Raw genomic sequence first — 9,817 nt, 5'->3', positions numbered from 1 at the left:
GTGGGCACAATGCCCTCCTCCTCCAGATCATTTTAAAAATATAGAGACCCCAGGTAGCAGTATGAAGTGAAATAAAAATCAGTGGGGTGGGGGGGGGGGAAACGTGTGGTAGCCTAGTGACTAGAGTCCTCAGCTTGCATGCCCAAGATCCCATATGGATGCCATTTCTAATCCTAGTAGCCCCTCTTCCCATCCAGCTCCCTGCTTGTGGCCTGGGAAAGCAGTCGAGGACGGCCCAAAGCCATGGGACTCTGTACTCATGTAGAAGACCCGGAAGAAGCTCCAAGTTCCTGCCTTCCGATCAGCTCAGCTCTGGCCATTGCGGCCACTTGGAGAGTGAACCAGTGGACAGAAGATCTTTCATCTCTCCTTGTTTTCTTTGTAAATCTGCCTTTCCAATAAAAATAAATAAATATTTTAAAAATACAAATAAAAAAAGACAAAAATAATTTTAAAATCTTTTTTAACTGTAATGAAGTTTTGATAATAGAATGAGTGAGATATAAGAAATAATTTCAGAGCTAGAAGACACCACATGCAAAGATGCTCAGACAGAAATCTGGAAGAGGAGGTAATACAGCTAAGAAAAGTGTCCAAAAATCAAGTCACACCAAGCCAAAGGATCATGAGTTCATGAAGATGTGGGAAGAGAAGCTAGAATGAGAGCTTACCCAACATGGAGAAAGAAAGAGGAGTCCAAATACCAGAAGGGTGGAGAACCCCAAATGAACTCTACCAGAAGCAATCCTCACCAGAGCACATCATAATCAAGCTCTCTTCAGTGGAATATAAAGAAAAGATACGCAAAGGTGCATGCAAGCAATGTCAAATGACTTATAGAAGAACACCAGACTCACAGCTGGCTTCTCAGAGGAAACTCTACAGCCAGAAGAGAATGGAGTGACATATTCCAGATCCTAAAATAAAATAAATAAATACAAAAAAAATACTGTCAGCCCAGCAAAAATTTCTTTTGTATTTAAAATGAAAATTTTTTTTAAAAAGAGAGAAGTAACTTCCAAAGCAGGTAAAACTGAAAGACTTTGCATCTACCAAACCAGCTCTTACGTTGCTTAAAGATTTGCTACATCTGGGGCCTAGTATGATAGCTTAATAGCTAAATCCTCTCCTTGAAAGTGCCAGGATTCCGTATGGGTGCTGATTTATGCTCCACTTCCTATTCCCATCCAGCTCCCTGCTTATGGCCTGGCAAAGCAGTAGAGAACAGCCCAAAACCTTGGGACCCTGCACCCGCATGGGAGACCCGAAAAGCTATTAGCTCCTGGCTTCGGATTGCCTCAGCTCCAGCCATTGTGGCCACTTGGGAGTGAACCAGTGCGTGGAAGAATTTTCTGTTTCTCCATCTCTCTGTAAATCTGACTTTCCAATAAAAATTTAAAAACCAAAAAAAAAAAAAAAGTGCTACATCTGTATGAATGAAAATAATAACAATTTAAAAAATTTTAAAAACAAAATATGCATAGTTGTATAGTTAACACAGAATTGGCATTAACCAAGCCTAAAATGCTCACTAGCTGTTGGGTGCTTTTCTGCAAACAGTGTGACATTAGCCTAGGTACGAGGAAACCTACAAGTGAGGGTGATTTTTTTTAATTTTACAAAAATATTTTCAATTTCCAAAAGTCTCTTTTATTTATTTATTTTTCTAAATATTTTATTTTATCTGAAAGGTAAAGTTAGAAAGAGATCACTCTTCCATTTGTTGATTTACTCCTCAAGTGGCTGTGAGAGCAGGGCTGGACCAGGCTAAAATCAGGAGCCAGGAGGGTCACACAGGTCTCTCATGGGGTGCAGGGACCCATGAACTTAAGCAGTTTTCTGTTTCTTTGCCAAGCACAACAGAGGATAACTAGATCAGAAGTGGAGCAGCTAGGACTCGAACCAGGATTCAAATGGGGTGGCAACACATTACAATGCTGGTCCCTCTCTTCTTTAGAATGTTTCTTTTCTAAGGCCTCCTATATTTTGGGAAAGGAAAGATAAGATACCTGTTCTTGGGCCCGGCGCCATGGCGCGCCGTGGCGCAGTGGTTAAGGGGATTTGGGAGGGGCGCGACCTTGGGCCTGGGAATTTTTTTTTTTTATTAATAAAATTTATTTTGACATTCTTTACATACTTAGAGTAAGAAGGTTCAAGGGCTACAGGAAAGTGGATAATACTAGTATGTTTTCCATATTGTTACCTTCATGTTTAAAAGGGGGGTATTAAGGGAGAAGGCCCACCCAATTTCCCACCCTCCCCAAGTCCCGGGTGTAGGGCATGCTCTGAGGTTCTTGCTCAAGTGGTTTTGATATTGCAACAGTTATGAATCGCTGTCAATCTTGCCACTCCAAGCACTATGAGGTCTTTGAAAAATCCACTGATAGACATAGTCCATCATAGCTGAGATGGTTGGTTGACCTGTTCTGTCTTCTCTCTTTTCTTCGTTAGGGTTCTGAGTCCAGCATTTAGATTAGGAAGATCTCCAAAGAAACTTCTTGTATGTGCTAACAAGTACAGGGCCAGGCACCGTCCATCGCTCCAATCAGCTGGTGGTTGTAATTGCTGGGTTGGTTCTGTTTTCACTCCCGACTTCCACTGGAACCAATGGGTGTTGCGGTCCAGCCTGGTTCTGCCCCGCACATATTTGGCCCTCACCTAAACCAGTGGGAGCTGCAGCCTAGTTGGAGCGACCCACAATAACCCCCACCAGGACCGCCCCTACCCTGGTTTGCCAGTAAGTGTAGCAGTAATCCAGTCTGTCCCACACCCCATTCCACCCCAGCCACTGTTTAGTTTTATGTCCTCCCGTGGAAGTGGTAACCCAAGAGGGATGAGCCCACTATTTCCCTCCCAGGCCTCTCCCACTCCCAGATTCCAGTTGATGCTGCCCAACCAAACCTCGCCCACTTTAATTTTGTTTGCACCAGTAGGAATAATCCGCCGAGCCCGGCTTTTCCCTGATCTAGTCCACATGAGGCACACAGGTGTGGTAGCTCTGCCTAGTCGGGTCTGCCCCCATCCCAGCCCATGCTCTCCTGCGGAAGTAGCTATCCTGCAAAGGAACCCTCCCTTATTCCCCTGCTGGCTCTGCCTACTTCCTTTCTTGTTCTCAGGCTGGTTGGACGCTGCGGTCCCCTCCGGTACAGGCAACCTCACCTCGGCATTCCATATTGTGCACTAGTCTTTGTTGCGACCGAACCTGGGTCAACCCACACTGGTGCCTGGATTTGCCAGTGGATGACGTGGACAGATTCAGCCTGGTCTTGCCCCCACGTCTGCCAAGTGTATGCCAGTGGGTAGCTTTCCATGGCCTTTTCTGGGCTGTTTCCTATCATGTTTCTTGCGCTGACCTGTCGGGTCTGTGTCCTGCCAGAGGAGTTGCCCAGGCTCCTCCATCAGAACCTCTCCCAATGCCAGGTTACACGCTTACCAGTGGGTCCATGAGCCAACCCTACTCAGACCACCTCCTGTCAGAGCAGGAACTGTGGCTTTTCCTGACTGGCCTTCCACCCAATCTGGTTCTTGCTGTTGGATGTTCCAGCCCAGCCATGGTTTGTCCATACCTACGTATGGCTCACACACGGCTCAGTAGGGGTTTGAGACCTTGCCTTGTCTATCACACATCTGCCCTAGTCCTCCAGAACACCAGGGGGAGTCGGGGTCCAGCCCGGTTCGGTGCATCCAATCCCAGTCCACACTTGTGCCAAGGGAGACTACAACTGTCTCCAGATCAGAACGCAGCCCCCCTTCCAGGCCACGCGCCTCTTTGTGGGAACCTCAGCCCAGCTAGGGTTGTCCCCTTTGCTCCCCAACCGGGTCTGTTCCCAGCCATAGATCACTCGCATGCCAGTGGTTGCTCTGACTCAGCTTGGCACAGCTCCTCACCTGTCCCGACCTCTGCCTTAGACACTGTGGCTTCGTGTCCCTGGCTCCTGCAGACCAGTAGGTACAAGAGCCTAGCTTGGCATGACCTTTGCTCCCTCCTGGTTTCTAGTTTTACTTGTGGGCTAAGGTTTGCTCATTCGTACCAGATCTACTCTGTTCCCTACCAGTTGACACATTAGCCAGCCATTGGAGCTACTTTTGCAGGACAAGCCCCAGGCCCAGGCTTCCGCATGGACTGGTATTTGGTGCCCAGCATTATTAGTGATTACAACTTTTACAAAGAAAGAGTTACTGCCTGTTTGAGGTCCGAGAATCACAATGGGTTCAACCTGGAGCTAATTAAGCAGCGAATCAAAGAACCAAATACCCAGAGCTCCCCAGCCGGGCAGCCAGCAGGCGGAGCCTGGCACCAATGGCGCACTGGCCGCCCGGGAACGGCTCACCATGTGCCCATGGCGGCCGTCCGGAATCCAGGCATGAGACGCCCCGTCCTGAGACCCACCAGCTGCCGGAAGGCTGCTGGAGGTTTAAAATTCCCAGGCCCAAGGTCGCGCCCCTCCCAAATCCCCTTCACCGCCCAATGAGGGCGGTGGCTGGGTGCCGGACCTGCCCGGTCCCAGAGGCCCCCCCCCTCGGTCTACTCACCCCAAAGGAAGCAGCCTCGGGAACCCAGCAGGCCCGGGAACGGCTCACCATGTGCCCATGGCGGCCGTCCGGAATCCAGGCATGAGACGCCCCGTCCTGAGACCCACCAGCTGCCGGAAGGCTGCTGGAGGTTTAAAATTCCCAGGCCCAAGGTCGCGCCCCTCCCAAATCCCCTTCACCGCCCAATGAGGGCGGTGGCTGGGTGCCGGACCTGCCCGGTCCCAGAGGCCCCCCCCCTCGGTCTACTCACCCCAAAGGAAGCAGCCTCGGGAACCCAGCAGGCCCGGGAACGGCTCACCATGTGCCCATGGCGGCCATCCGGAATCCAGGCATGAGACGCCCCGTCCTGAGACCCACCAGCTGCCGGGAGGCTGTTGGAATCTTTAAAAAAAAAAAGTATAATCCATTTTAATTGACTACAGGTACCAGGTAGTCTAGCAGATCTCTGGAATGTATCCATGCTGCTTGATTTATTCTAATTAATTTCTGCTTTTGGAGCCAGTGCAGTGGCTCAATAGGCTAATCCCCCGCCTTATAGCACCAGCATCCATATGGGTACTGGTTCATGTCCCAGCTGCTCCACTACCCATCCAGTGCCCTGTTTGTGGCCTGAGAAAACAGTGGATGATGGCTCAAATTGGACCCCTGCAGTCACAAAGGGAGACCTGGAAGAGGTTCCTGGCCATTTGGGGAGTGAAGTAGTAGATGGAAGATCTCTCTCTCTCTGTCTCTCCTAATTTCTGTAAATCTGACTTTCAAATAAAAAAAGAAATCCTTAATAATATTGCTATTAGATGGGCAGCCAAGGATCAACAAAGAAATGAGACAACAAAGAAATGAATCCAGCATAAAAGAGAAAATGAACAGAATGAAACTCATAGGAAATGAGGGAATGATGTTGGTAGGAAAACTTGCTTTCAAAATCCTCACCATATGTTCTTTTCACTAAGAATAGGTATCTTTTTTTAAAAAAAGATTTATTTTTATTATTTTTTTATTGGAAAGGCAGATATACAGAGAGGAGAGACAGAGAGGAAGATCTTCTGTCCGATGATTCACTCCCCAAGTGAGCGCAACGGCTGATGCTATGCCGATCCGAAGCCAGGAGCCTCTTCCGGGTGCAGGGTCCCAAAGCTTTGGGCTGTCCTTGACTGCCTTCCCGGGCCACAGGCAGGGAGCTGGAAGGGAAGCGGGGCTGCTGGGATAGAACCGGCGCCCATATGGGATCCCGGACATGCAAGGCGAGGACCTTTAACCACTTGCGCCACCGCGCCGGGCCCAAAAATGGATTATACTTTTAAAAATTGTTCAGAGGCTAGGTCCTCTGTCACATGTTGTTACCACAATACAATAAAATCTGAAAGAATAAAAAAGAATATTGAGACCAGTAGCAGAGTGAGGTGGGGAGGAGACTGGGCTGGCCAGTGGAGGATGATCTTCATACTCTTGTTCCTTAGACAGGCAAGTTTCCTCAAGTGAATTGTCCAGGTGCCTGTGGGTTGAAGTGAGCAAGCCCAATCGGCCTGCTTCTCAGAGCTGAGCTGGGAAGGGGATTTGGGATATCATCTTCCAATCAGTACTGACTTTCCTCTAGTTTCCACCCCCACGGCAGTACCCCTGTGCTTAGCTGACTCTTTAGTTTTTGTCTCACTGTACTCCTTTCAGAGACACCTGGCATTTCCTGGGTGGCTTCCATATTATGGCCAGCGTAGTGGTGACCACTCAGCTAAGTCAGTTTCCACTCTTGCACCTGCTTCACAGCTTCAGAAATGTGGTCTGTCATCTTCTTAGCCAGTCTCTTTGTCATGATGCATTTGTGTACTTTGAGCATATGTCATTTCATAGGAGCTTGGATAAGCAGCAGAGATAAATGAATGAGTTCTTTTGACATTTAACTGGGACATTGTATTTCTCCAACCTCTAATAATGTGATAATAAGTGCATTGTAATTAAGAGTAGGTATGTAATTGGATATGATATTGGAGAGATTACAACTTGGGACTCTCATGTAAATGAGCTAGGAAAAGAGAGGTAATTAACTGCATGTTTTCAATAATCAATCTAGGGAAATCTTTGTGGAAGAAGTAAAAATCTTTTAATAAGTGAACTTGAAGTCCGCTCTTGTTTCCCTACCTACCTTCCTTCCTTCCTTCCTTCCTTCCTTCCTGATTCCTCCCTTCTTTTCTTCCCTCCCACCTTTCCTTTCTTCCCTCCTTCCTTTCCTGTCTAGAAGAGATACATTAAAAGGCTGATTTGTGGTTACCAGGAGAAAGAAGAAGTAAGACTGTGGAGTGACTGCTTAATGGGTATGCAAAACTAAATAAAAGTAATGGTTGCACTGCATCATGAATATTCCAAATCCCACTGAGTTGTACACTTTAGCATGATTAATGTCATGTTAGACACTCCATCTTGATTTATAAAAGAGGGAGAGGGCCTGTCACAGTAGCCTAATGGTAAAGTCCTCACATTGCACGCTCTGGGATCCCATATGTGCACTGATTCTAATCCCAGCTGCCCCGCTTCCCATCCAGCTCCCTGCTTGTGACCTGGGAAAACAGTCAAGGATGGCCCAAAGCCTTGGGACCCTGTACCTGCATGGGAAACCCAGAAGAAGCTCCTGGCTCCCAGCATTGGATTGGCTCAGCTCGAGCTGTTGCGGCTACTTGGTGAGTGAATCAGCAGACAAAAGATCTTTCTTTTTGTCTCTCCTCCTCTCTGTATATCTGACTTTCCAATAAATAAATAAATCTTACAAAAAAGAGAGAGAGAAAAACAGAGCTGCTGAAGAACCTAACAAAAAAACTGAAGAATTAGGTCATAACAGGCTTAGCCTCTGCCTATAGTGCTGGCATCCCACATAAGCACAAGGGTCGTGTCTGGGCTGCTCCGTTTCCGAACCAACTCCCTACTTGTGGCCTGGGAAAGCAAAGAACGATGATTCAAGTCCTTGGGCCCCTGCATCTCTGTCAGAGATCCAGAAGAAGCTCCTGGTTTCTGACTTCACACTGGCCCAACTCTGGCCATTGCAGCCATTTGGGTATTGAGCCAGCAGATCAAAAAACTCTCTTTGTCTCTTTTTGTTTAAATCTGCCTTTCCTTTTTTTTTTTTTTTTATTGATTACATTGCATTATGTGACACAGTTTTATAGGCACTGGGATTCCCCCCACCCCTCCCCAAACCACCCCCCATGGTGGATTCCTCCACCTTGTTTTGCATTACCAAAGTTCAAATTCAGTTGAGATTCTTTCATTGCAAGCATCTACCAAGTATAAAGTCCAGCATCTTACGGTCCAGATAAGTTCAACAGTTTCTTGGGGAGACCATCTCTGATCTGAAGGTAGAGCTGACAGAGTATCATCCCAATCAATTAAAAGCCCTGACATTATATCAGTAACAATTTATAACGCTATGGAATTAGTTGACATGGTATTGAGTAACCAATATGTTAAAAGAGAAAAAAAAAAAAAGAATGCAAGTTCTGAACCACATCCCGTGACTTCTACATTGACATTTCAATTATTAGTTTATATACAACTGGTTTCTATACACCTTAAAATGGCTATAGTTTATTATTCAGCTGTCTCATGTCTATTTTAATTTTAGTATTTAGCAGTTTATAGCGTTGAAGCATGATTTTGCTGACCCTGGCTGGTTTTTGGGTAGTCTGACTCTATAACTCTAACATGGCATATGTCAACAGTTTAGGTGAACAGTTTTAGGAGGGGTGTGCAGAGAAATCTTCAATACCCCAGTGAGGAGTAACTAATCTTTGTGTCCCACCCAGTGAATTATAAGTACCTCCCCGCTGACTGTTTCCTGTCTAGTTCTAAGCTTTCCTTGTTGTTCTCTGTCTTTCTATTCTAGTTTTTTTTTGTTTATTTGTTTGTGTGTGTGTGTGTTGTTTGTTTTGAGGGGTTTCTGAAGTGATCCTGATGGTCATTGCCAGGGAGGGTGGGAACCCAGGTTGGAACCAGGCAAGGACCAGAGAAAGTTCCTTTCCCTAGTTCCAAAGTTTACTGTTCTTCTGTTTCTGCGGACTGCTCAGTGCTCCTGGTTGTCGTCCCGATGACCTTGGATCCTGCAAGGCGGGGTATGGGCTTCTTCCATCCCATGTGGTAGATCCAAATGGGGTTGGGTGACCTCAGAGTTCTCGGCCTCCGAAGGCACTCCATTTCCCCATGGTCTCCTTGGCAATTGGAATGTAGTCCTCGATGCTCCTACTAATAGTCCTTTTTTTTAAAAATTTATTTATTTTATTGGAAAGGTAGATGTACAGAGAGGAGGAGAGACAGAGAGGAAGATCTTCCATCCAATGGTTCACTCCCCAAGTGAGCGCAAACAGCCGGTGCCATGCCAATCCGAAGCCAGGAGCCAGGAACTTCTTTCCAGATCTCCCACATGGGTGCAGGGTCCCAAGGCTTTGGGCCGTCTTCAACTGCTTTCCCAGGCCATAAGCAGGGAGCTGGATTGGAAGTAGAGCTGCCAGGATTAGAACCGGCACCCATATAGGATCTTCGGTGTTCAAGGCGAGGACCATAACCATTACCCTATCTTGCCGGGCCCTAATTCTGCCTTTCAAACAAAATAAAATAAATCTTTTTTAAAAGATCCTTATAGTTAAAAATAGAGAAAAACATAGTGAAATAAATAAAGCAAGAACAAAACAAGGGGGCCTTAATCTAGTACAGCAATGGATAATGTATGGTATAGCCAAACATTAAACTATTGTGATGGAATTTAAAGAGTGAGGGGAATGTTCATGTATTGGCTTAGGTCTAAAACATAACCAAGCAGAAAAACTGCATATTGTAGAACAATATATGTAGAAAGGTTTGCATTTTGATAAAAACAAAACAAAGAATTCTGTTTTTATTATTTAGTTTTTATTGGATAGTCAAATGTACAGAGAGGAGGAGAGACAGAGAGGAAGATCTCCTGCCCAGTGATTCAGTCCCCAAACGACAGCAACAACTGGAACTGAGCCAATCTGAAGCCAGGATCCAGTGTAATGGATGGATGAAAGGGGTTACATTTGAGAATATGTTCATTTAATGCAATGATTGCAATATTCTTCTGAAAGGTAGAATGTAACATGAACAGAGGAAATGTGCAGGAGTGTTCAGTTATAAAACAATGATAAACAGTGTAAAAAACACAAATTTTATGTAACAGGAACTTGAAATTGTAAAATCTCATGAAATGCTAAGAAATTAGGGTACTGTTCATTAAGCAAATAATGAACACAAAGGAAGATGGGCAACTCCAAGTTCATAATTCTGT

The sequence above is a fragment of the Ochotona curzoniae genome, unplaced genomic scaffold (genome assembly GCF_017591425.1).
Source record: "Ochotona curzoniae isolate NIBS_2020 unplaced genomic scaffold, NIBS_Ocur_1.0 scaffold_4701, whole genome shotgun sequence".
Classification (NCBI taxonomy): domain Eukaryota; kingdom Metazoa; phylum Chordata; class Mammalia; order Lagomorpha; family Ochotonidae; genus Ochotona; species Ochotona curzoniae.
Note: the sequence above shows the minus strand (reverse complement) of the source record.